Source organism: Callospermophilus lateralis, chromosome 7, assembly GCF_048772815.1.
Source record: "Callospermophilus lateralis isolate mCalLat2 chromosome 7, mCalLat2.hap1, whole genome shotgun sequence".
NCBI lineage: Eukaryota > Metazoa > Chordata > Mammalia > Rodentia > Sciuridae > Callospermophilus > Callospermophilus lateralis.
In genome coordinates this window covers 86,267,111-86,294,256 of record NC_135311.1, presented here as the reverse complement: position 1 = coordinate 86,294,256, position 27,146 = coordinate 86,267,111, and the positions used below count along the sequence as shown (strand labels likewise).

Sequence of the window (27,146 nt, the reverse complement as noted above, 5' to 3'; positions counted from 1 at the left end):
TTGGCATTTGCTTCACGAAATTTGCTTGATTCATAAAGATTCAGATATGAAATAAAGAGAAATTTGCCTCCAGACCTTCATTTACTGGGGTTAAGGTTAATTTTATATGTCCAACTGAGTGGGCCCTGGAGAGCCCAGATTAAACCTTATTTCTGGGCATATCTGTGAAGGTGCCTGCAGATGAGATAAGCATTGAAAGAACTGTAGATTTAGTAAAGGAGATTGCTCATGCCCGTGTAGTTGGGCATTATCTAACCCATTAGGTTCTGAAAAGAACAAAAGACAGAGGAAGGAGGAATTGATCCCCCTTTTTATTTTCTGCCTTGCTTAGGCAGAAACATGTCATCTCACTTCTGCCACCCTCTCCCTGGGATTTACACCATCAGTTCCCCTGGTTCTCAGGCCTTCAGGTTCATATTGTACTATATCAGTAGTTCTTCTAGGTCTCAGATGGCAGATCATGGCACCTCTCAGGCTTCACATTATGTGAGTCAATTATATATATAAATCGTATTGGTTATTTTTTGCTGGAAAACCTTCCCTAATTCAACTGACAATTGTTTAACCTTCTCCCTTCTGAGCAGGACAAGCCCTGGATATAAAATCACTTAATCTGGGAATAAATGCTGGTTTATGCCATTACTATGTTATTATAATAATTTTGCTTTGTTTTTTCCTGAGATTATGATACTGATCAAAGAGTGTTATTATAAGATTACATGAGATAAAACATAACAAATAAATATCAATTATCTGTGTATACAAGAAAGCACCCAAAACTTAGTAACTTACTTATTTTAGATCACAAGTTTATGACACAGCTGGACAGTTCTACTGATCTGGACCAGGCTTGGCTGATTTCAGCTAGACTTTCTCATGATCTTGTCTGGTAATTGTCTAAATCCCATGTCTGGTATTTGGCTGGATGCCAGCCAGTGTGATGGAGGTAACAAGACCACATTTTTCTTTTTTGTTTTTAATATGGCAGAGGTTTAAGACAGAGAACTAATAAATGTCTCTAATGCTCTTCAGATCTCAGAACAGGCATAATGTGGTTTCTGCTACATTCTATGGATCAAAGTTAGTCACAAGGACAGTGAGTAGTCATGGACTGAGAAAACAGATTCTGCCTCTTAATGGGAGAATATGCTAAGGTACACTGAAAGGGAACAAGGACAGAGGTAACAGTAGAGAAAACATGCTCAGTTTTGCAATCTATCACACCATAAAAATTATCATAGAACCTGCATACATAAGCATTCAATAAATTGCTTTTATTGCTAATATTAGCCTGAAACCTCCCTGCTTACTTGTTAGGTTTTCCTTCACTCCTACTGCATTCCTTTTATGTTTGCAATTCCATCTTTCTAACAGAAAAGGAAGGTCGGGGTTGATTAAGGAGATGGCTCTGTTTGTCCCTTCTGTCAGTCCCCTGACTTAACTACTTCAAGAAGTAATCACTAGGGATGGCTCCTGTAATTTTCTTGAATCTTGTAGTTTCTGAATCTTCCAATTCACTATTTCAGTCAAGGAAGGCACAATAGCATACCAGTTAAATGAGCAGTCTCTCCTCTGAGTTAGACTGCTTTGTTTTGAATTATGATTCTGCCAAGTTATAAGTATGTGAACTGTGCTTGTTGGTTTATCTCTTTGTACCTCAGTTATATTATCTACAACATGAAGTTATTGAGTTCCTGAGTTGTTTAATATCTGTGTCTGGTATATAGTGAGAGGTAGGGGGTTGTGTGTGATTTAATTAATAAATTTGCTTCAGTGAGGTATAAAATCAGGATTTCTGGTCTCTGGTGATTAGCAGACAAGGGAAAGCCAGTGCTGAGTGACTGAGTGGGCTCATTATCTCAGACTGTCCCAACCTCTAATCTGTGAGTATACACAGCATGTTCCACTTTTGAGTTAAATCCAAATAGATAAAATTCATTAATGTTAAATTTTGAAGGAAATTCTAAGTATACAATGAGAGTTTATTTTTCTGCATTCTGTAGTATAAGTTATTTGGTTAGGTTTTATTGTTCTTAAAATTCTCTTTTCTATATTCATTTTTCCTATAACACTCTTTATCCTGTAAATCTATAAAAAGGATTAATAATACACAATTAAATAGCACTGATGTATGTCTGCAATGATAATAAAAGAAACTTTAAAAACTTAAGAGTAGTGAAATAAAACATTCACTAAAATTATTTAGAGTTAATACTAAAGGCAGTTGTGGTTAGGGAAGATGATGCAAGAGGATGAAATATTATTTTTTCTAGTGTTATCAAGACCACCTGAGGGAAAAAAATTGGGACTATGTAGGTATCAATTTTAGAAAAGAAAATTTTAAAATTTTATTTTGGAAAAAAAATTATTATTTGAAATAGCTCACTCCAGTCTAAACAACATTGTACTTTCATTTTTGCCAACACTTCTATGTACACGGTATCCCTTATTGTTGTTAAACAAAGAACAATAAACAACGTGTAGCTAATACTTGATTCCTTATCTGCCATATGTTATCACCTTCTACCACACTTCAGAGGAAGGCTCATGGCCATGTCACACCTGATGAACAAATGTCTGGCAAGGATACATGACTATATTTAGTGATAGTTCTAGGAAGCAAGGGAGGGAGGAAGGGAAGAAATGAAGAAAAGGGTTAGAGCACTTGAAGAAAGAAAGAAAGAGAAAGAAGGAAGAAAAACAGAAAGTCATACATATTTCTGCAAAATTTGAATTTTTCCCAATTCATTTTTATATTGGTATTCCTTGTATTCTCCTAGCTTTCCACCCTCCACCAATACCAACATACTCAAAAAGCAACTCTCTGGTTAGCAATCCTAAGAAAGCCCTGTGACTCAGCTTCAGAATTCCTTATGCAAAGTAGCTGATAAAAATAGTAAAGCAAATAACAAGTATCATTTATAGAAAGACTTTTTTATATGTCACACACCATTCTAGGCATATTATGTCATCTTCATTCTGAACAATAGTCTGGCGAAGTAGATATTATTTCTACTGGGCATATAGCAGAGGATTGTTGTTAGTCAGTTAATAGGAACAGGATCCAGGTATAAATGCAGGTTCCTTTCATTTCAGGCCTTATTCTCTTAGTGTGAAGAAAATACTGACACTCTATTTCTCCTCAGACTTTTTTTTTTTCACTTGCAATCCATTCATTCTTTATCTTATCCAGAACATTCAGTCATGTTTGTCACCCTCTTGTTAACACTCTACACATTTTCCACATCTCTCTTTTAATAATGGGCCCCCAGTTGAATGCAGCACTCTACTTAGCCTATATAAATAAAGAGCAGATAACCTTTTGTTTCCTGCATGCACTTTTCTTTCAATATTAGAGCATGTACAACTGCAGATTCCCCACCATTGGCACAGTCTTAATTAACATCTATTTAAAATGGTAAAGCAAAGTCCAAGAGAAAGATATTGAGTCATTGTTAATCACTCACAATTGGGCATTCATCTAATTAGAACAAATACTAAAGTATATCATCTACTTCCCTCAGTTTTTTTGCTGGATTAATGGGAAGCACATTTTTAAAAAGTAAAATGATTTCTGACTCTTCTTGATGTTCTAAAAATATTAATGTCAGGAAAGACTATTAAATAAGACTGACAGGGATTATTTTTCTAAAAGTTTTATGATCCCTAGATAATACCCATTTGTTCACATTATTTGAGGTACATTAATGGAAATAATATTGAAGCCAAATTTAAAGATAGGTAGTTAGTATAGTTAGGTTAATCGGGTCTAATATCCAGTAAGATAAAGAAAATGGAGACAATATCCAGAGTGGAGTCCATAAAGAAGATGGAGTGGGATCCGAGCCTGGGAAACCAGAACAACACCTTGGGAAATTGAAATGTTAATGTCCCCAAGCCTCGCCCCCCATCCTAAAGAACTATTAATGAAGTAGCTCCCAGCAAACATCGAGGTGCTAATTGAACCACCCCTGACCCTTCCTGCCCAGATTACTCCTCCCTGCCCAATCTTCCACCTATCTCCCAACTTTTGGCCTTCCCATCTGCATTCTATCACTGCAGGATAGAGAAAAACAAAAGACAGAAATGTGGGAGAACTAAAAGAAGAGCTTAGATATAAAAAAGGGAAGACCTCCCCTTTTCATAGATTCCACCTTTTGGGTCCCCTTCTACATTGGGGGAAGTCTTTTCTGCTATCCTTTAATAAAGCCTTCCATTCCACTCTACACTTGCCTCTGTGTGCTTCTCTGGTGTTACACTTGAGCATTCAGGGAAGCAAGGACTCATCACCCATAAACAGTGGTAACAATATGATACTTTTTTCAGTTTCTAGGTTCTAATATTTTTTTTTAGCCAAATATAGTACATATTTACAATATGCATTTTGGAAAAAAAGTTATCAGGACAGTTATAAACATGTGATTTTGATAAAAAAATACTTTCCAAGAAAATTTATTTGCATGATACAAATAACATATAGGCTAGGCACCATTGGAAAAGTAGTTGCACATAGGTAAAATGTAGCATAATTTGTTTTTTTAAATATAACCATGACAGAAAACATATAACTTTGCATATTTTGAGAACTAAGTACTCTTTGAGAATTAGTTCTAAAATTGTAAATGAACTCTTTCCATAGTAAAAAGCATTTATGCATGTATACCGAACCACAATAGGAAAAATCATTATTCATGTCAAAGAATTCTTAGTTTCAAGTAAGTAAAATAATTGGTATATTAAGTTAGTTGAAAATTCCGTTGAAAAATATTAGGTCATAATAGAAGGTTACATGTAGGATGCTGGTAAGCTAAGCTGGGAATATAAGGCATATGGTAAGTCTGGCAATGGATGTGAAGTGTTCTGTTTCATTCACAGTAGTCTTGAACTCTACTCTGTTAAACATCTTTATAAATGCTATGCAGTTGGTTGTTAATGACAGTAATTAAATTCTCAGATGAGAGAGGATATCAAGCAATGAGATATCATATAATAGTACAAAAAGCCTAGAAAAAAATCATCTAGAATTAATCAAATGAGATTTAATCTTGAACTATAAAGGCCAGTATTTGATTAAAAAATAGATCCAATAAAAGTTGAAGTAGAATTAAAAATTGGTTTCAATAAAAGAGTTATTTCCAATAGTTAATATAAAATTAATCTGATATTCTGTGATGGTTTGTGAAAATGCAAGCTGTTTTTCCAACGGCCATGAGATTGAAATCCTTATAGTAATCATTACCCCCCAACAAACAAACATTCCACTGTCTGGCTGACCACATTGGGAAACTTAAAATGCTAAGAACAGTTTTACTTATTCTTTTAGACTCCCATCCAATAGAAGGAGCAAGGGCCCTAAGAGGAATCCCCCGTGGAGAAGAGGAATTGAAAAGGAAAAATACAGTTGGATGGGAAAAGACAGGTTTGTTATGATAATTTTCTGCAAATGTTTCAAAGGATCTGAATATTTCTAAAGAAATAGTAAAAATTAAAAGTATGGAAAACAAAATCAAGAGAGTAAAGATAAAGCTTAGATAGAAGGATATAATTTTATTGTGATCAAATAGGCTACTTCTTCATCTGTAGAATTGGGCATATTATTTGCAAATATTCCAGAGGATCTCCTTTTAACCAGGGCATTTAAACTCTTCTCTTAATGAAAAATCCTTTGTTTCTGCAAGGATTTAAGTATATTTTTGAAGAAAACATATTCATGAAGGATTCTTCAAAGTGCTTCTTTTGCAATACTCTTAGAGTCCTTGTGTTGTTATTCTTTGAAGGAGATGCTGAAACTCGAGTTACATAATTATAGCTTTACAAAATAAGTCCTCTATTTTGAGGTTTTCAGTGGCGATTTCTTCTTACTAGTATTAGAATAATGGCAACAGAACATAGCTGCAGGTGACGATGTAAAAAGATACTAAGCAAGAATGTAATAAGGCTTTTCCGTTTTTAGCCAATGTGATTATATGCATTATCTCCAGAGCAGATTTCTCTCTTTCTGTAAATACAATTCCTGGAAGCGCTTGCTTTATAGGACTATGGAAGTGTGCTCAGTTTGAGCTCCTCTATCACACCTGATTTATGTGAATCAGGAAACATTTACATCAACAACATCTGTAGGATTATGCACAGTGGGCAAAATATAGTTCAGCTGCTGAAAAAGATGTTTAGGGTTTTGCTACCATAAATACTCTAAATAATGTTCAAAATCACCATGTCATTAGGTATGTATTCAAAATCAGTACTTTTGTGTATTCTGTGGTAATATTTTATCTGATATCCAGAATTTTAGAAAATAATGAAATGATTTCTAAGTAGAGTCACTCTAAAAGTCAATTCAAGGGACTGAGTCCCTTTTCAGTGTTGTCAAAACTATCTGTAGTATTTTATATATGAAAACAAAAGCCTTAACTATTCCTTCTCTATTGTTATATTTAAAAATAAATGATTTGGGATCCTCAGCTTAATTTACTTTAAAATGTGAATCTCTTTCTACTATTTAAAGATTGTGAATTCATAGTAATTATAACCTTATTTAATTTATGGATTTGACTAAAGCAGGTTGCCCTTCATAATATGGGTGGGCCCCATCTAATCAGTTAAAAGCTTGGACAGAACAAAAGATTGACCTTGAACAAAGCGAAATTCAGCAGTCTTTGGATGTGAACTACAACATGAGTTCTTTCCTGAGCTTCCAGCCTGCTAGCTTACTCTGCAAATTTTGGACTTGGCAGCCTCCATAATCACATGAACCTGTTCCTTAAAACAAATCTCTCTGTATATATGAAAGTCCTATGATTCTGTTTCTTGGCAAGACCTTCACTAACAAAATCTGCATAATTATCAGACGTCCACCCAAAACAAGGAACAAAGGTTCATGTAAGGAATCTTTAGAGAAGAAAATTATATTAAATATGAATCTCTCTCTCAGTTCTGTAGAATAATGTAAACCTTAAATACCACTGAAATATAAATCTATTTTATTTTCAGAAGTAACGGGTAGGAAGATATGATTACTGACTATAATCCAGTACTCAAGAAATAGTTTTTCAAAGAATATTATTCCAACAGGTTTGGTTTGCTAGTTTATTGTACACCATGGTGTTAAATCCCCAGTTTGAAAGATTGAAACAGAGAAGCACTTATACTATGTCTGTAAACAAAAACCCTCTTGTTTACTGTGTATTCCAGTCATGTATGTCCATCTGTCTGCCCTAGAGAGCACACACTGTCATGATAGTACAATGTGTGGTTATGAGTTGTCATTCTGAGGTCATGCTCTAGAAAGGTTAGGTAACTCTCAATAAACTAAAAACAATAAAACAAAACACCTACCTCATAGGGTCAATATGAGAATAACACATACAATGTTCTTAACATAGCACATGGGGCTGGGGATGTGGCTCAAGCGGTAGCACGCTCGCCTGGCATGCCTGCGGCCCGGGTTCGATTCTCAGCACCACATACAAACAAAGATGTTGTGTCCGCCAATAACTAAAAAATAAATATTAAAAGAAATTCTCTCTCTCTCTCTCTCTCTCTCTTAAAAAAAAAAAAAAACATAGCACATTGTAGGAGTACAATCCTCGTTCTTAGTCCCTTTGGAAAACAAATTTCCATCCATAGATCACCTGGTTCAGAATTTTTTTTATCAGGGCCATCAGTCAGTCACTGTTGACGGCACATCCCAATTATGCTGTGTTTATGGTGTATGAATTTTTAAGATTCTTACAAAATCACTTTGAAGTAGGTACTATTTCCCCCTTTTTTGGATGAGGAACCTGAGGCTCTGACAGTCACAGCTCTGAAGATCACACATCACTGCTTAGCAGTGAACAAAGAATTTAATGCAGATCTAAATCAAAACCCTGCATTTTGCTTTGGAGCTCACTGTCATTGTCTGTTAGATGATGGGTAATAGGCATTTGCTACTTTGGAAATCACAAGGGAAGTTGCCATTGATCACGATATTCTGTCCTTTTATTCCATTTTCATGCTGCCTGATGATCTGGCACTGACACACTCTGGGAGTTAGAAGTCTAGCTGTTCTGGTTTGTTAGTCAGTGGAAAAAAAGTGAAAGGGAAGGTTAGGAAAGGATGGTCCCTGGTGATTCTTTTGAAGAGAAAAATACACCGCCTATCTGTGGAGCTTAATTTTTAGATTCATCATGCTTGGACAAGATCAGACTATCATGGGCGGCACTTACTTAAGGCTTGGGTCCAAGAATCTAAAAACAAACTGTGCTCTAAAGATTCTTCTAGCTTTCTTGAGTTTGATAACCAACCAAATGAGGAAATATTAAGAAATTTCTCCAAAATTTTACAAGCATTTTATTATCAGTAATAAAACTATACTACTATATACTGAAAATGTGTTTTCATCTACCATATTATATGTGTCTTTCAAATTAGCATGGAAAAATCTTCCTGCTTGCATCTCAGTTACAGTATTATTAGGAATTCCATGAAAGGAAAAACTTGAAATTATTAATCTAGATTTAAATATTGCTTCTAGTGTAGAGTGACTTTGCCAAACACATTTAAAATTCTAGAGAGTAAAGCATTTTATTTCTCAGATGTGCCTAACAATGTTATCATTAAGTTACCATTATCTTAACTCAAGAAATAATGTTATGGAGTCTGCATATTGATCTTTTGCAATCAATAGATCTATTATTCTCAAATACAGAATTTTGTTACCAACTTAAATATGAAATTACTCTATTATTATGCGTGAGATAAATGATTATTCCTGGATCCAGGATAATAATGCTATTTTTAAAACTGAACTTCTTTGGGTAATATTTCTATCTTTTATATTTTGTAAAATTATTTCACATTTTTAAGGGAAAATAATTGTGGCATTGCCTCAAGTGTCATATCAGGTACATCCAAATGGCAAATGAATGTCATTAGAGTGCCCATTAGGGAACTCACTTTGATTAAAGAGGACATCCATGCCCAAGGACAGCTGCTGTCATAGGTTTCCAGGCTGAAGCAACATCCTCTTTGTGGCAGGGGGACAGAGAAGGGCTTGAACTATTGCACAGAAACACAGGGTCTCTAATCTTTAGAGAGAAACAGATTTAGATATGGAAATACAACATTTGAAGATAAAAGCAAAAATTGTTTTAAAAGAACTTGTGATTTGCTTGAGTGGATTTGAAACACATCCATTTCCCATTAGGCAACAAAAGAGCAGAAGTGTAGGATATTGACCCTTGTGCACTAAAATGCAATCAGAGAAGGTGCTTTTCAGTCATTTCATACTGAGGAAATCTACCAGGTGAAGGGTGATCAGAGACCACTTCTGTATCTCCTCTATGTACTATGTGTTAGAAGGGCATTATCTCAGAACAAAATAGATTCTGAAATTTAAGTTACATCATGTTATTGCAAGAGACAGTCAAGGAGAACCATTAAGGATATAAAATACTTGTAGTCCTTGCAAAGACCAAGAATGAAGAAGGTAGTCTCATTAATGAGACCTGAAGCCAATCCCAAGCAAGACTTTTGAACAGATATGTTAGTTCAGCATTTGAAAATTTTCAAATTGAACTATTTTCACACTTCATTGTTTTTCTAAGTGAAAAGACAAGCCAGGCAGTAGATACATTATCTATTAGAAACAGAACCACTCCATTAATTCAATATTCTGGTGAAAGCTTAAGGTGTCTTATTGGCAGGAAATGCAAAGTTTAAAATTGGTGATGTGATACTGTGCTGGGGATACATACATCTCTCACTGCATTTCTTTCGGTCTCTCCAGAAAGTCAGTCTATCCTTTTAATTGAACTTGGGAGGGAGGAAAAGAGAGGATGTCAGACTACGTTCATTGATGAGTGTCACATCCAATTGCCACTGTTACCAGAGGGAATGAAACTAGGTTAAGGGGACAGGTTCTGTATTTTTTAAAAATTACCTGCCATGTATTTTTTTTCCCAAATGTCAGGTGGTGGCCTCTATTAGAAGTATACCATTAATCAAACTAATGAGAACTATGGATGTAACCATCTCTTAACAAAGACATAATACTGCAGAGGGGAAGGGAGTAGAACGGAAGAATTTTAGGAAGCAGGACTTCCCTCGTGACCACTTGGGTTTGAATCACACCACAAAGGGAAAATCAGGGCCTCCGGATCCTTAAAACAGTTTAATGGTTCCTAAAGGTTAGGGTCATATTACTAAATCAACAGTAATTTTACTTATGGTGAAGGGGAAAAAAAAAAAAGTCACACTTGTTTTGCCACTATTAGGCATTTCAAAACCAACCTTAATGAAGTAAACCTCATTTGTGATCTTTCAGATATTGAATAAGCTGCTAAAGACAGGAAGTATAGTAAATCATGATCCTGCAATTAGCGCTTCCAGGGAGACTATCCTTGAACTTTTGCACAAATTAAAACTACTCTGAGTTGTTTTGCCTTGCGTGAAATCTCAACTAGCAAGAATGGCCCAAGGAAGGACTCTATGCTTTAGATTTGATAAGGAATAAGAAGTTCCTCACCAGCTGTTTCCAACAGCTCCTGCTGAGGTTAATAGATGAAAATTGCAAAGAGTTTAGAGATGAGATGAATGAGGGAGGTCAGATCAGGAACACATAGCAACTTGCCTTGAGCCAAACCATGAAAAAAACTATTTTGCCCAACTGGATACTCTGACAGACATACCTGAACAGGTCTACCAAGGTGGACAGCCATGTTGCATCCAAGGAATTGCCATTCATAAGAGTTCACATATGCAGAGAGAAATGACTTTAGTTTCTGGGGTTTTAACAATATCTATTAAAATTTTTCTTAATATGAGTCAATCTGAATTCAAGAAAGATAGAGATTCAATGTTAAAAATGATATATAATGGTTCAAACAAATTAGAAGTCACTACATTTTTGTGAAAATTGCTTTTAATAATCAATAACTTACATCATTTTAATTGCAGAGCAGGCAGTCAAATAGAAGCTTTTTTGTGTTAATTTTGACATAATAACCAAAGTGAATAGTTTAATTTTCATTAATTTTGATAATTAACTATATAATCTTATATATCTGCACAGATATATTTTACATTTACAGTCATAAAATTCTACTGTGATATACAAAGTCATACTATGCTAAATAAGCAGGCATAAATAACGAAAAAATTAGTAAATAATTGAATTACTATCATACTTATGAAGCAGAAAAAGGAAAAAATAGAAAACGGTGTAAGAAAAAAAATAAACCCTAAATAAATGGAGCTCTCTAACTTAGAGAAAACAACCCCGTCCCCCAAGTTCTTCAATATTTACCACCAAAACTAATTAGTAAGAACAAAATCAACTACTAAAAAGTAATGATATTTATCAGGCACTTCTTATTTGGAATGTCTTTTCTAAATATTTAACATTCAACTTAATTTTCACAACAATCCTACCATAGGTACTCTTATTATCACCATTCATAAACAAATAACTTTGAGGCAGAAAGAGTTCAAGCTGACCCATTCACAAAGCAAAAAGGTTTAGAGACAGATTTGCCTCTTGCTACTTGACGGAGGGCCTCTGTTCCTGTTTCCTCTGCTCCTTCTCTAGAGCTGTCTTTAGATAAGGGAAAGATGCCCTCCCAGCTCATCAAAATTCTTCTCATAGAACGCAGTTTAAGTCAGATTGCTTTTCTAATACCAAGTACCACAGAGTGCTATTAGCCACATCTATCTTACACAACAAGAGGTCTTAACTACTCACATGATTATCTCCTTTGTTCTTTAGAGCTACAAGTACACACACACACACACACACACACACACACACACAGGCTATGAAAGTTAAAAGATTGCTGACATATTTTCAAGGATATGTTTCCCAGAGGGGAAATCTTGAGTACATGATGAAGCTAGTCACTGGCCACTCTCACCTTCTTTTCATGGAAAAGACAGCATACATTCAGATGCTCTAATCTTTAAACTGTAGGGCAGCTAAAAATATAATCTTGCTGGGCTGGGGTTGTAGCTCAGTGGTAGAGTACTCACCTTGCATGTAGAAGGCACTGGGATTGATCCTCAGCACCAGATAAAAAATAAAGGTATTGTGTCCATCTACAACTAAAATAATATTTTTTATATATAAGGATTTTTATTATAATAGCAAAAAAAAAAAGAGGGAAATACCTGTGCTCTACAAAAGGTAACAATAACATTCATAAAACCACTAGATGTGTTTTCAAAGAAAGTTTAAAAATGGGGAAGGGTGAGCCCATGACAAGACTACACACAACTGCAGTACAGACACTGACATACAGAGGATCCGTTCGTGTATCTTGTCTCATTTTAAGGTGCGTGACTTGGAGGTGGACCACCCAGTTGTAATGTTTGTTTGAGTCTTACAAGATCCTGACTCTAAAAGATAAGCTGGGGAAAACTTACGAGATAATCACAGAAATGTAAACACTGGCATATAAGTTCATTAAGAAATTACCATGGGCTAGAGTTGTAGCTCAGTTGTAGGGCACTTGCCTAGCACGTGTGAAGCACTGGGTTCAATCCTCAACATCACATAAAAACAAAATAAAAAGTATTGTGTCCATTTACAACTAAAAAATAGTTTTAAAAAAAGAAATTACTGTTAATTTTTAGGTGCACTTTGTTAAACATAATTTTGTTATGTTTAACAAAGACAAGATACATACTTAAATATGTAGCTGAAATGGGATTTTTCTTTTTTTAAACCCACAGTGGTTGAATGCTTGCCTAGCATGAGCAAAGCCCTGGGTTCAACCCTTAGCACCAAAAAAAGAAAAAACATTATTTGGGATGGGGTAGGGGTGGTAGAAGGGTATAGACAATATTTTTTTGAAAATAAAATCTTGCTTATTATCTTGGGTGTCATAGTTATCTATAAAGACCCCAACACTTATTTTTCAAAATTTCCTCCATAAAGTTCACTTAAAAATAAGCCCAAATTGGGCACAGTGGTGCATGCCTGCAATCCCAGATACTTGGGAGGCTGGAGCAAGTTCCCAAGTTCAAGGTCAGCCTGGGTAATTTAGGGAGACACTGTCTGAAAATAAAATAATTTTTTTTAAAAAAGGCTCAAATGTAGGTTAGTGGTAGAGTGCTTGTCTAACATATGTGAGGCTCTGGGTTTGTTCCCCAGTATGAGGAAAAAAAAAAAAGAAGAAGAAGAAGAGGAAGAAGAAGAATTTAAGGGAAAAAAAAAAAAAAACAGTCCAACACTGGAAGCACTGGAGGCTGAGATTTTTCTTGAGAGTTAAGAACACAGTTTAAAGTCACTTCTGATTCAAGGTTTGAGAGAGAGTAGTATCCATGATTATGTGACATGAAGCTCCCTGTGTTTATCCTAAGCATCCATTCCTGAAAATTTCAATATGAGCACCTGTTTCCTATGGGCCTTCAGAAGTGCTGAGTTAGGCTATTTGTGTACAGAAGGGAGTTTTCTTAACAGATCGCTTTGGCTATCTACATGACAGCAAAGGAGTATTTTGGCAGGAAACTACACAACACAGCAGGATACCCTGGTTGGAACAAAATGTTTTTATGCAATGTGTTACCAGGGGAATTGGTTTGCATGTTGACATTACCGCCCACACGCACAAGCCCTGGTTTATTTCCTGATCAAATGAGCTTTTTCCTTTCTAATATTTTACAAATACATCCTGGGCCTATTTGCTGAATAATTTAATAAGTGGTTTTGATGAATTATATTGAACCAAGATTTTTAAGCATATCAGCAAGGGGTGGGAAGAAAATGCAAATTTTCTTTAGAAACTGGCATTTTATTTTTAATTAATATTTTAACTACATTTACAAGACCAGTGCTCTAACCCTTGAGCTTTGAACTGTCACCATTTTTTACTACATTTAGTCACAGCACATTTCTTGTACAAGGAAATAGATAAAACTCTTTAATTCATATGTATTTTATTAAAGTCAATCAACACAATTTTATCAGACTCTATGTACAGCAGTCTGTGCATGATCACCAAGGTGCTGATGTTGTTTAGTAAAAGAAGAAGGTCTTTATGCAGATTTAACACAAGGTAGATAAGAGAAATACAGGTAAAGTAACCTGGTAGTTCAGTGAAGGAAAAAATTAATTCTGATAAAGAAAATGGGAGAATCATTATAGGTAAAGTGGCATTTGAGCAGGATTTTTAAATGAGTTTAATGTACTTATTTTACCCATTTTTTTCTGCTTACTTAGGATATTTAATAAGATAGAAGACTCTAGATTTAAGTGGTGTGGATTTGTATTCTGGGTTTATTCCATTAGCAGTTTTGTGACCTTAGACAAGTCATATAACTCACTTCACCACACTTGCAAAACGAGGCTAAAAACAGTCCCTTTTCCATGGTGTTCTTGGAAAGACATATATACTTATTAGACATGTATCCAGGAAACAACATTCAAAAGTGTAATGGCATAGATTTTGGAATGCAACACTGCTATATATTAATCATAAAACTAAAAATCAGTATTTATCTACTGTCCAATTTTCTATCTTTTTCATGTTTTAAATAGGTATAATAATTTTTCCTTCATTAAATTGTTATAGGGAGTAAATACCATATGTAGTGTCCATAAAAACAGACACAAAGTCAATGTTAGATAATAATAGTGAAAAAACATTGTAATCAGATGAAACAGCTAGATTTTATAGGGCCTTGAAATACAGGCAATATAAAATGGTCAAACTTTATATACCAGAATTCACAGGCTAACAGCCTGTCTCCATAATCAGTTTTTCAACCCAAATAGAATTTCTAAAATTAGGAAATTTAACATACACTTTGCAAAAATTTTTCCAAAAAATCCTGTATTTCCATACAAAAGCAGTCAGCTAGAACTAAGTCCTTTAGGAGGTTTATCAACAGCCATTTCAGAGTCTTCACCACTCCCTATTACCTCAATTCTATTCAACTCACTCATTTTGTTACTTAAGTGGCCCATTTAGTTTATAGTTTAATGGAAAATCAACCATGTTTGATTTTTTAATAGTAGAGGATGGTTTGTTCAGGTACTTTCAGAAGTATTATAGCTCTGTAATTTGTAGATTTGATTAGAGAAGAATAAGATTGGAGGCAGGTAAATAAAAGGTTTTCAGTAATTTAGATAAAAGGCACATAGGTCAAGTTAATGAAGAAACTATGTGGAAAAGAGTTGATATGAAATTAATCCAAAGGAATCACAAAGTGGAATTTGCTATCTGGGGGGAAAAAGAGGTAAAAATAAAAACTTAGTGTAACTAAAGGATGAAGGAGCACATAACAGAAATGGGATGAAGCAGAGTATAACTAAAAATAGCAGAAGTTTCAATTTGCAACAAAATAAATGTGTATACTTCAATTTAAGGCAATTTCCAATAATCATGAGTCATGGTAAAATTTTATGCTGACCTTAGAAGTATTTTCACCTCCTAATCAATAATAATAAACTGTTAGTCTTCATGGCAAAGGTGAAAATACATCTATATAATCTCAGAGCTTGGCAAAAAGTATGCCCTCAGTAAATATTTATTGAATTAAATTATAGGGAATATACATAAATTTTTATCAGTCTTTAGAATGTTGGCATATTTTCACAGATCCTACTCATAATTTTGCTACAACTGAAATCACTTGCTGTTTTAAGCTTGATGAATTCTCAGATATAACTGTACTCTTCTTAATTATTCTACATGAGGTGATGGTGACATACAGGAATTTAATGTTACTATGCTATGCTGAAGGATAATCATGAAACTTCCAAATTCTTCAAAGGTAAAAGTTGGTGTTAAAATTTTGTGTCCAGTATAATGGAGTAGAATTCCACCAAATTTTGCCTCTTTCTTGAAATTTTCATAAGCTATGTAGCACAGTAGGTAATTAATGAAGCTGAAAGGAGGCAAAAATTAATAGCTCTCAGTAGAGAAAACTGAAGGTGAACTGAATACACTACCTTGATTCTCTATAGTTCTAGTTATGCTTTTTGGCTTCTCTGAATTTACAGGCTTCCCCCCACCCACACACAGATACACAATAGCAAGATCAAGAAAGGGATTAACAGAAAAAGAAATTATCTAGAGAGTTTGTTATTTGCAGAGAAAAATTTTTTCACAAAAAGTACCCCAGGTTTTCTGTGGTGTGGTGTGGAGATGATTGCATTTATAGGGCAGTTCACACTTGGTTGTTAGCACTGCTAGATGTCTGCTTTCATATGAATGTGCTTAGTTCACAGCACACGAACAGCTGACTTGCTGACTATAAATTTTTTCCACTGTGAGCACTAGAATTTCTTCTCCTAAATGTGAGTTCTCATAGTTCAGGCCAAAATGATATTTAAACTCTCTATTTCCAAATCTAGTACACTTCTTAGAATACAGTAGGCTCCCATCAAATGCATATTGAGTAGATTAGTAAATGGATAAAAATATATTTTGTTATATTTCTATTTCCTGTCATATTGTGTATATATTTCTAATAGGGCATTCAATATTTTAAAAAATATTTAAATGAAAGTTTATCTAACTCAACACCATAAATTTACTGGTCAGTCAGGAGGTGATGAGAATTATAATCTTAAGTATCAAAAGAGCAGTCCTGACAGTCAATGTTCACTGGCACCAACAGCCAAACAGTTGGGGAGCATTCTATTACTGCACAAGGTCTACTCTGTAAGACTTTGAGTTCACCTTGTTCTTGACTCAGAATTTTGCTGTTTGAATTTAGGATCCTCCACACTTATCTTTAAATAGTCTCCAGTGAATACCAAGTTTAGGCATGTAGAAGTTCTATAAATCACTTTCCTTGCCCAAATTCCCTGTTCAAAATGTAACTCAGTTGTGTATTTCCCTATGTGCAGTCTGTCAGGTCAAACTGCAACCCGTTTCATTTTCCTTCAATAAACTCAAATCCCTGACCTGCCAAGCTCCCTGTAAGGAAACATGGCAATTAGAAAGCAAAACAACTTTTATTCAATCAATATGCAATTGCTGACAAACTACATTTGTATAATCTTTGGTTTTTCCTAGTAGACCTTGAAGAAACTTCATTTTTTTTTCCACTGCTGAAGTTATTTGGAAGACACTTAATAATGATTTTATTTTTCTTTCAAAATGAAATAAATGAATCCAGAGGTTCCCTTGGTCCTAGGAGAAAAAAATGTTGATTTATGAAGCGGAAATAGCCAACTCCACTCTGGAGGAAGCCTCCATAGCCATTTAACCTCTAAAAGAAAAATAAAAACTCCTTTATAATGTACATTGGCATTTGGAAGATGCTGAAGAATTAATTGAAAAAGATGTTTGATATTGAGACCAGATTGTGTTAAGAACAATAAGTCTGTGGTTTTGATTATGCTTAATCATCTTTATGGTACAGTAACCACAGCTTTGACTTATGCATTCTTAAGAGAGTCTTAAATTTAATAATGTTCTCTTAGATTTGCCTTACACTTTATTTTAAGATACCCAAAGCATTTTAGAGGACACAGGTAATATTTATGCCACTATGAAAAAAGAAAAACTTTGTTATAATAGATGATTGGGGTGGCAATGAGGTGAAATTAATTCTACTAGGAAATGGCTGAATTCACAAAACACACCTTTTGTTGGAATATGCTAGAAATTTCATGCTCAAGTGTATAATTATGACCTGTTATTCCACAAAGCAGATGTCATTGTATTCTAGTTTCCAACCATACTCCACAGCCCCTCTAGGTGACCTAGCAATGCTTTTTACAATTCTGTGTGTTGTTGTGCTACATCTGCTGCACAGGATACGATTCTTTTTTTGTCTCCCTACAACTCTTTGTGATGAAGATTAAAAAAAAAAAAAGTCGGGTAGTTATGATATGCTTGTGTTCAAAGTACTTAGGTCAAATAAATGAGTGAGAAATAGTGTCCATTTTCAAAACTTGGTAAAAACCAACCAATTATATACACAAGTAAGGCCCCTGCCAGGTGATACATACACCAAATGATACAAGTTCATAGAAACTTCTACATAGTACTAAGGCATTGCAAGGGGTAGCCTTGCTTAGGGAGCTAATATCAGGGAAATCTTCATGAAGAAGGAGTTCTCCTAGGAGCAAACACATGATCCTATAGAAAAGCATTGTACTACTTATTTATTTATCTATTAATTTCATTCATTTTGTCCATTTATTCATTCATTTAGAAAATGTGTTCTCTACAGTGTGCCATATCTAGTGATTAGCAAGATTTAGTTCCTTGTTTACAGGCACACATGATCTAATGCACCTTACTTTATGGAAACAGAAAGGACTTTCATCTAATAGTTCTTGGCTTAGGAAAGGGAGTATAATGAAAGGCTGGAAGGAGGAAATAAAACAATAGTAAGATAAACAGAATTCCACCCATATCCCTATGTCCATTCATCTATTGTTTTTGTCCATTTTAACATTTATTGCCTGTCAGCATATTAATTGTACAAGTCAGCATATTAATTGTACAAAATAAAAATTTACAAGTGATAGCTTAAACTTCAGCTCCTTTATGAGATACTCACAATCTAAAGGAAACCTGTAGTGCAATGTAGATTATTTTAATTTTCATTAGTGTTGGTGCCACTGGGATCTGCTGGTATTTGGTTCACATTATCACGAATTAAACCAGGAAAGACAGGGTTTTCATGTATAGTTTCTATGGTGTCAGGAAGAAACAGGGGCTTTGGAATCAGATGACTAGGGTTTCCGTTCTCACTCAGGTATTTACATGCTGTGACCTTGGATAAGTACTTCAGGTTTATTTTCCTTCTCTGTAAAATGGAATGAGCTAGTGGGATAGCCCAGGGGGGACTTATAAATGAGAAAGTATAAACTAAATGGTAGTGCTTAGGGATTTTTACCCTCTAACTTCTAGGTGGTTGTAAAATATAGTATTGATTTTGAATATAATACAGAATTCACTGTCAGAGGGAGCATTGAGTATTGAGAAGTGTCTTATGTTAGGACTCCAAAGAATTTGGCTGCAATGATTTTTTCCCCCAAAATTGTCATTTAATTTTCCTGACACAGTTTTTATTTTGTTGTTACCTAAAATATTTCCTAACACACAAACTTCCTTGGTTTCATTAGAGAATTTATGTATAACCATTTTATACATTATAAAGCTCTAAAGGAATATGTGATGCAGTTGTTTATCTCTCAATTGTGATATATTAATTCTAGCCAGTATAGCTTCAACAAAGTATATATTCTACCTCTACCTCAAATATTCCAAAAATTCTACAACACCCAAAATTTTCTGAAGAATCTAATTGAAGAGATGTTTTTGTGTTTTTAAGCCTTGTTATATAAAGCCTTTCTTCTTTTCTTCTTGCAAAGCTAAAGAATTTTGCATGAATTTCTCTTTCCCTTAGGATATTCTCTAGGGCATTGAATTTGGCAGGCTTTGCTTTTTCCTTCAACTTTCTAACACCAAGCGTTGCAATTTGGCTTTCACTTTCTTCTGTCCTAATTTCCATTTTTCTAAACATATTTTCCCTAGAGTTCTATTGAAGTGGCGATCATCAATGGTCACTCTTTATAGCAGCACAAACACGTTTTGACTAGCTGATCCCTCATGTCAGCAGCCTGGTGAGGTACTGTAGAGATGTCCTTCTCCCCGACTTATCCAAAGCTCACAGTGGAAAAAAGATCTTCTTATCTTTCCTCTTAAAGTTTCCTTTCTGAAACTTAGGACTCTATTGCTCAGCCTGCATTTTCCAGCTATTCTTGCAGGTAAGTTTTAAAAGCCACAATGGCTTTGACATTAGATTAAACAGACTGCCTGTTGAGCCTTGCACTTGTGTGCATCTCAGAACTCACCATGTAAAACCTGAACTTCATGGGTTTTATTGGCAAATTATTATAGTGGAAACTCGCTGATACATGTTAGTGATGGAGAATCCTATTTTAAGTTGCTGGATTTCTCAGTGATAATTAAAGAAAAGGAAAGAATCTATAGGAATCTAGATGGTATTCTCCCACTTTTCAGGCTGCCTGAGTATCCATAATCAAGTTTTTAAATCACATACTCCTTATGGAAAACAAATGAACAAACAAAAGCTCTTTTTAAATTCTAATTAGAAATAACTAATGGTTAAGCATGTGTGCATGTGATTGTGTGCCTGTGTGTATGTATCCATACACGTGGGGGAAAACTTATGTAATAAATATACCTCCATAGAAAAGAACTAATATTCATTGCATTTCAAAATGGGATTATTAATTGCTCTTAACTAAATCAAAGTGGTATTTAATTGAAGATCAGTTCTCTATCAGTTCTCTTTGATGGGAAGAGGGATGTTAGACATGATGATTTTATCCAAAATTCAAAATTCCTCACCTCCAATACTCCTATATTCCCAGACACTGATATATCATGCCTGGTTCCTTATAACATTAACTAGAAGGTCTCCCCTCCCTTCTCCTGGCTTTGTTCCCCATTAGAATGTTCTCAACTCAGCAGTGGGAAAGATCCTGTTCAGTTAAGTTACATGCCATTTGGTCTCCACCCTCCTGTGGCTTCACAACTCACTTAACACAAAGATGGCCACAAAGGCCTGTGTGATGATTTGCTCTCTCCTGTCCCCAGTCTTTGATCTCCTGCCTCTTTTCTTCCTTCACCCTTCTCCAGCAACATTAGCCTTTCTGCTAACAGAATCCTCCAAGAATTCTTCTGACTCAGAGCTTTGAGCTTGTGGTTCCTTTTTTCCTAGTACAGTCTTCCTTTAAAAGCTGAACATCTTGATCTCTTGTCTCTTCGGTGCTTTACATACATATTAGATCATTGGTGACTTGTCCCCTGCCCATCCTATCTGACACTCCATGTTCCTCTCCCCCTTCTTGTATATGTTTTTACTCATACTGTCTGCTAGCATCCAACCCTGAATTCAGCAGATATTTTCTGGACAGATGCAGGCTTCATGGCTTCTGTTGCAACTACTCTAAACTGCCATTGTAGCACTAAAGCCATCATAGACAACAGATAAACAAAAAAACACAACTGTGTTCCAATAAAACTTTACTTATAAAAGTAGGTGGTAGGGCACATTAGGCCTACAGATTGAATTTGCTGATCCTAGGTTTAAGGTATCATTTATTTTATTTTTTTTATCTATCATCTCTTTCTGGACATATTTGGAATGTACACTCCACATCAGCAAGGGTTGACTTACTGTTCTTTCACCACTGCCTATAATGACACATCAAATATAGCAGACTTTCAACAAGTTAATGGTTGAATAAAAGTTTTTCACTTATCCATCTAAATCTTTAGGTAACAGCACATATTCCTGAATGAAGACGACAGAAGAGAAGAAATTCTCTCCACACCCTGTTCTCACTTCACTTGGAAAATAACCAGGGACCATCTGCCATCCTCACAATGATTAATAAAGGAAGAGGAGCTGCCAACAGTCTGTTTCCAGATCCATACTGCTCTGTGAACATAAGAACTCCCTTCCAAATTCTGCCCATCCAGGTAACATATGACCCACTTATCCTTATGGGTACACCAAAAAACTCCCAGACCTATGGAATAAGCACTCATATGTGGCTGGCCTAAAGTTCTTCTCATTAAGAACTATCCGCAAAGAGAAAGTTTGTGAGATCCAATATACGCCTGCTTTCTTTTCTTTCAGAACTTACTTCTGAGAGTAAGTTATCAATATTAGATCATTGGTAACTTGTCCCCTGCCATTCCTATCTGACACTCCATGTTCCTCTCCCCCTTCTTGTAGATCTTTTTACTCATACTATCTGCTAGCATCTAGTTCCATGAGTCTCTTACAGGAGAATGGTTCCATGAGTCTCTTACAAGATAGGAAGGATCATTGCACAGTAAAACTATACATTTTTCCCATTTTTATTGTAAGCTGACAATTAATAATTGTATAAATTTATGGGATACACACTGATGGTTAAATTTATGAATACAATGTGGAATTATTGAATTTAGCTACTCTTTTTGTTATCTATCCCTCTGTTTTATTTTTTTATTTTATTTTTGTGGTGTTGGGAATTGAATCCCAAGCCTCATGCATGCTAGGTAAGCACTCTACCACTGAGGTACACCTGAATCCATTATCTACCTCTTTTCAGCAGTTTATTCAAAATCTTTGTCTAGTAGATCTTGTGAACCAGCTGATATTATCCAAAGATGGTGATGGGTTGTTTTCATAGTTCAGGAAATTATGATTCAAATTTACTGTGCACTTCATTTTAGTGACTAATTCTAGTGTATAATAAAAACAGTGTTTTAAAAATCATTAGATTAGAATTTAGATTATCACAAAATACAATGAAATGAAGACTTTTCTTAAATTGACTCTGTGCAAAACTATGAACTTGATTTGTTGAAAAGCATAACTACTAAAAGAAGAATGATATGAAGTTTTAATTCCATTCTTATGGAATTATAGGAGGATTACATTTCAGAGTAAAAAGTCCTCAGAGATTTTAATTATATCTCAATCTTTTATGTAGAAGAAAAAATAAATACTTACCCAGAAAGGATAAACAATCTCCCAAATTATAAAATATTTCTGTGTTTGGAAATAGTGAACATATGGACATAAAGAAAATTAAGATAATCTTATAGAATAACATATTTGCATAATCAAATTATAATAGTATAATTGGGCATCCAATGAAACCAAAAGCAAGAAGAGGCCATTGAAAAGACACACTTTTGCTAAATAATAAAAGCTAAGAAGCTACTGTGTTTAAAAATTATGGAATATTTTCTTGGCTCTGTCTTTAAGAAGCAGCTTAGTATAATGTTTCAGATCACAAACTCTGGAGCCCCATAGCCTGGCCTTGAATCATGACTTCAGCATGTAACAATTGTTAGAAACTGGGCCAGGTTCTGAATTTTTTGTGACTCAGTTTCTCCATCTATAAAATGAGGATAATGGTAGCATTTAGCTCCTGTCATCATCATGAGAATTAAATGGAATACATTCAGAGACAGGCTAGCATACAATTAGCACCCTGTGTTATTATTAGAATCGAGACAGGGTAGCTTACACAGCCAGTGCCTGAGTTCAGAGAACTTACTTTTTCTCTTGGAGCAGTGTTGTTTCCCTCCATGGAGGTGCTAGGAGATACGTAAGCATCTCTAGGCCTGGCAGATATCTGAGGCTGGAATCAAATTTCCAGGCCCAAATTCAGTTGTCTGCAGATTTCTCTCCTTCCCATGCTGCTCTTTCAACACCAAAGAGAGCAGGAGAAATAGATCTGTGTGAATCCCCAGCCTTGGCTTCATTAGCACAATCCAGTAAGTAATGAGAAATGAATAACTTGTACTAAGAAAGATGGGTAACCTTTATAAATAAACTGATTATTTGCAAGCGTAAAGTGAAATTAATTTTGTATTATTACAGGGGAGACATGAGTAAACTGCAGTTATTAGGGCATAATGCAGTCACATTAATTCAAGTTAGTGAGTAATTATAACCATTTCCATTTTTCTGTTTAACTATTTAAGGGATCTGATTCAACAGAAATGAATAAAATGAAATAGACTTCACTCCATGAAGAGAAACTATGTATTTAGATAAGGTTGGCTCTCCAGGACGTCATTTATAAAGTCATAGTTTCTCATCTGGAACATATGTCAGTATTATATATAGAGAGGTATGAATCTGAAGAAATAACTTAGGTATTTAAGACACAAGACAGAATAGATATTAACTTGAGATGAATGTTGTTTTGAATTTTTATGTGTATTTTATCCTAATCTATATATACAATCCATGACATTGTCTTAATTTTTTCACAATTACAAATAATATTCATCCCTTTTGAATGCTTCTTATATGCAGGTCCTCTACTGATCTATAAAAACAAATGCTTTCTTTAACATCCCAAACACTCTGCAAAATTTACAAAAAAAGAAAATTTGAACATGAAAATATTCATAATATAACTAGGAAGGGGCACAAAGGAGAATTAAACCTGGATGTGCTAATGCCATAGCTCATACTCTACCACACAGCTGAGCTAGAGTTCCCACCCTGTCCCCACTTTTAATATGCCACCATTCATTCATTTTAATCATCAGTATGAGATAATTTCTTCTTTCTTTTCTCCTTCTTTTCTGAGATATCTCCTATCCAGTACTGTTCTGGCCTAATGATTTCACAAAACCATTTCAGCCTGCTTCCTAAAGTAAATCTTGCCATTGTACTTCCATTAAGTGGTCAGTGGCTTTCCTCTCTATTGTGTGCATTTTAGATTATGCTACATTTTAGGTTACACTGCACTGAAATCAATTATTGACATATCCGTGTGCTTCTCAAAGGAAGGACATACCTTTATTATTATTTTTTTCATTTTTAGAGTCCCAATATGTAGCACAATACTGTTCATATCATTTGCCTCAAAAATGTTATTTGAATATATAAGTGATTGAATGAGAGAATACTAGCTATATTTCTCTTTTGTTTTCCTTCAATTAGAGTTATCACATAGTTTACAAAGCAGATTGATTCTTCACAATTGGGAATAAAAAGTACCAGTCTTCCAGAGCCGCCTGAGATATAATTGAACAGTCTGGCACCCACCCAAGGCGATTATACATAATGAACAAGAAGGCTGTCCCTTATTAATAGAATATTAAAATATTATTTCTTAAAGTTTGTTATATGCTAATAATTTTACATATTTTCTCTTTTTTAATTCTCCCCACAACATTTTAAGTTTGTTTTGTTTTACATTTTTATAGATGAGAAAATTGAAATTTGGCAAGGTAAGTAACTTTGACAAAGTCATGTAGTGGAACTCAGATACCACCTCACAACTCATTAACAAAGCTTGCCCATATGTCACTAAATTATCCCCCCCCCCATTGTTAATCAGGTTCTTCCCTCACCCATGCACTGATGAATTGCCCAGGTAATTGTCAGAGGGCTATAATCACGGGGTCCACAGGTGTCATAGCATCATCTCTTGTTGCTACTCATGCTCAGTGATTTCTGGTGATGGAGATAATGCAATGTATCCCCTGTGGAGGACACAAGCAATCAGTTACTGGCCACTAATGTACCCTGAAAGGGAGAATTTGTACCATTCTGCACTTCAGACCAGGTTTTTGCTGTGCTACATTCTGAATGATCTAGTAATGCCTGGATGTTAGACTTAAGAAAACCATGTGTATAATTTACTGGCTTTCACTACAATCTGATTATACCTAAAAATTAGAAGGTCATCAGAGAAAAACAAGAAAATAAATTTCTCTGTGAGGGAATTGTGACTAAAGTAATTTTTCCTGATACATTGATGAATGTTGTATGGTACGTGAAAAAGTGGCAGACGGCATTTTTTATATCCTTAATTTATTGACCCAAGTGCCCTCCAGCCTCCAAAGCACCTTCATCTGACAGAAATTAAACAAAATTTCAAAGAAAAGGGCAACAGAAGACAGGAGCTATTTCCAGTGCTGAAATAGAACAGGAACCATAACAATAAACAGAAAAATCCTTCCAACAAAGCACACAATAAATAAAACATCAAAAGCACAAACAGAAGAACTCAATTAAAGTAGAAAAGTTTTCAGTCTATCCCTGAAGGACATAAATATTATTATTTATTATTTATACAGTGCTCTAGGTGCACATGCCATTATATACCAGGTTGAATATCACATGAGAAACAAAACACAGTGTCTTATAGGGATTCTGATTTAGGGATATATCGAGAACAAGAAGAATGTATAGACTATCCCATAAGAAGAAAGAAAAATACTGAAAACAGTGTCATGAGCTACTTTTTAGAGAATACATTTTCTAGCAAGTATGTCAATAAAGAGAAGTTCAAGGACAGATCAGATATGGGTGTTTGTGTGACTGACCACTTATCACATGTGAATAAAATATGGAATTGGGTGGGAAGGGCAAAATGGTTAGACCCTTCCAGTGGTGGCCTCCTGATTCCCTCCCTTATTATTTTTCAGCATTAGTCACCTGGGAGATAAGATCTGAAATGTTTTGCTAGGCTATACCTGGAGGCCTGATGCACAACACTCCAGCAAATACAGTGAGTACCTCAATGTCTGTGTAAGAATGAATCCCATTTACTGTTAGCCTATGATGCATAAAACCCAGGGTTTGACCCCCAGAATGGCAAAGAAGAAAAAAGAAACTATCCCTTTGTGTTTAAAATACCTTAAGTAGCTTAAGTAGTTTCTGTTTGCTGTCCTGAACAAAGACATACATCTTAAAAATATCTTATTACTAACACTACTATAATTCACTGCTTTTCATTTATGTGGCAAATGTTATTTTTAAAGTGTCAACATTTAAAATATACCACAGTTTTTGTAAGTTTGGATGCTATTTGTCCTCCAAAGATTCATGTGCTCAAAGTAGTTTTAAGGTGGTAGAACCTTTAAGAGGTGGGACCTAGTGCAAAATCATAAAGTCTTTGCAAGTGCTGCCCTCAGAAGAGATTAATGCTGGTCTCTGGGAGTGAGTTAGCTCTCAACACAGTAGACTATAATGCAAGACCATTTTTTTAGTCAACTTTTACATGGTGTGACTAAAGGACCCAACCAGCACAATTATAGAGGAGAAAAAGTCTGAGGGCTTACAGTTTCAGAGGTTTCAGTCCTTAGAAGTCACCTTCCTTGGGGCTCAAGGTGAAGCTGAACATCATGGCAGAAGAGTGTTGCAGTGGGAAGCAGCTCACATGGTGATCAGGAAGCAGAGAGAGAGTCTACTCTCCAGATACAAAATATATACCCCATAGCCATGTCCCCAGTGAATCACTTCCTCCAGCCACATCCCACCTGCCTCCAGTTACCAATAAGGGATTAATTTACTGATCAGATTAAGACTTTTATAACCCAATCATTTCTCCTCTGAATCTTGCATTGTCTCAAAAGTGAGATGTTGGGAGACACTCTCACCGAAACCATAAGAACCGTCCTATATGACTCTTTTGAATATGGCCATTTTCCTTCCTGCTTTTCTGAAAAGTTGTGGTTCAGTTTCAAGAGATCCTTCACCAGAGAGAAATAGATGGGGCCACCGGATTTTGGACTGTTAGCCTCCAAAAGTGAGTGCTAAAGAATTCTCTTTTCATTATAAAGTAATCATTTTAGTTATTTTATTATAGTAACAGAAAATGGACTAATGTCCCAGTGCCAGCTTAAAAATATCCTCATTTC

The 27,146-nt window shown here is 35.1% G+C and overlaps 1 protein-coding gene across 1 annotated transcript in view; it reads right to left on the bottom strand.

Annotated features, from left to right (window-relative positions):
- Positions 1 to 27,146, bottom strand: part of Negr1 (neuronal growth regulator 1) — a 786,904-nt gene that overhangs the window by 387,888 nt on the left and 371,870 nt on the right. The window lies entirely within an intron of this gene.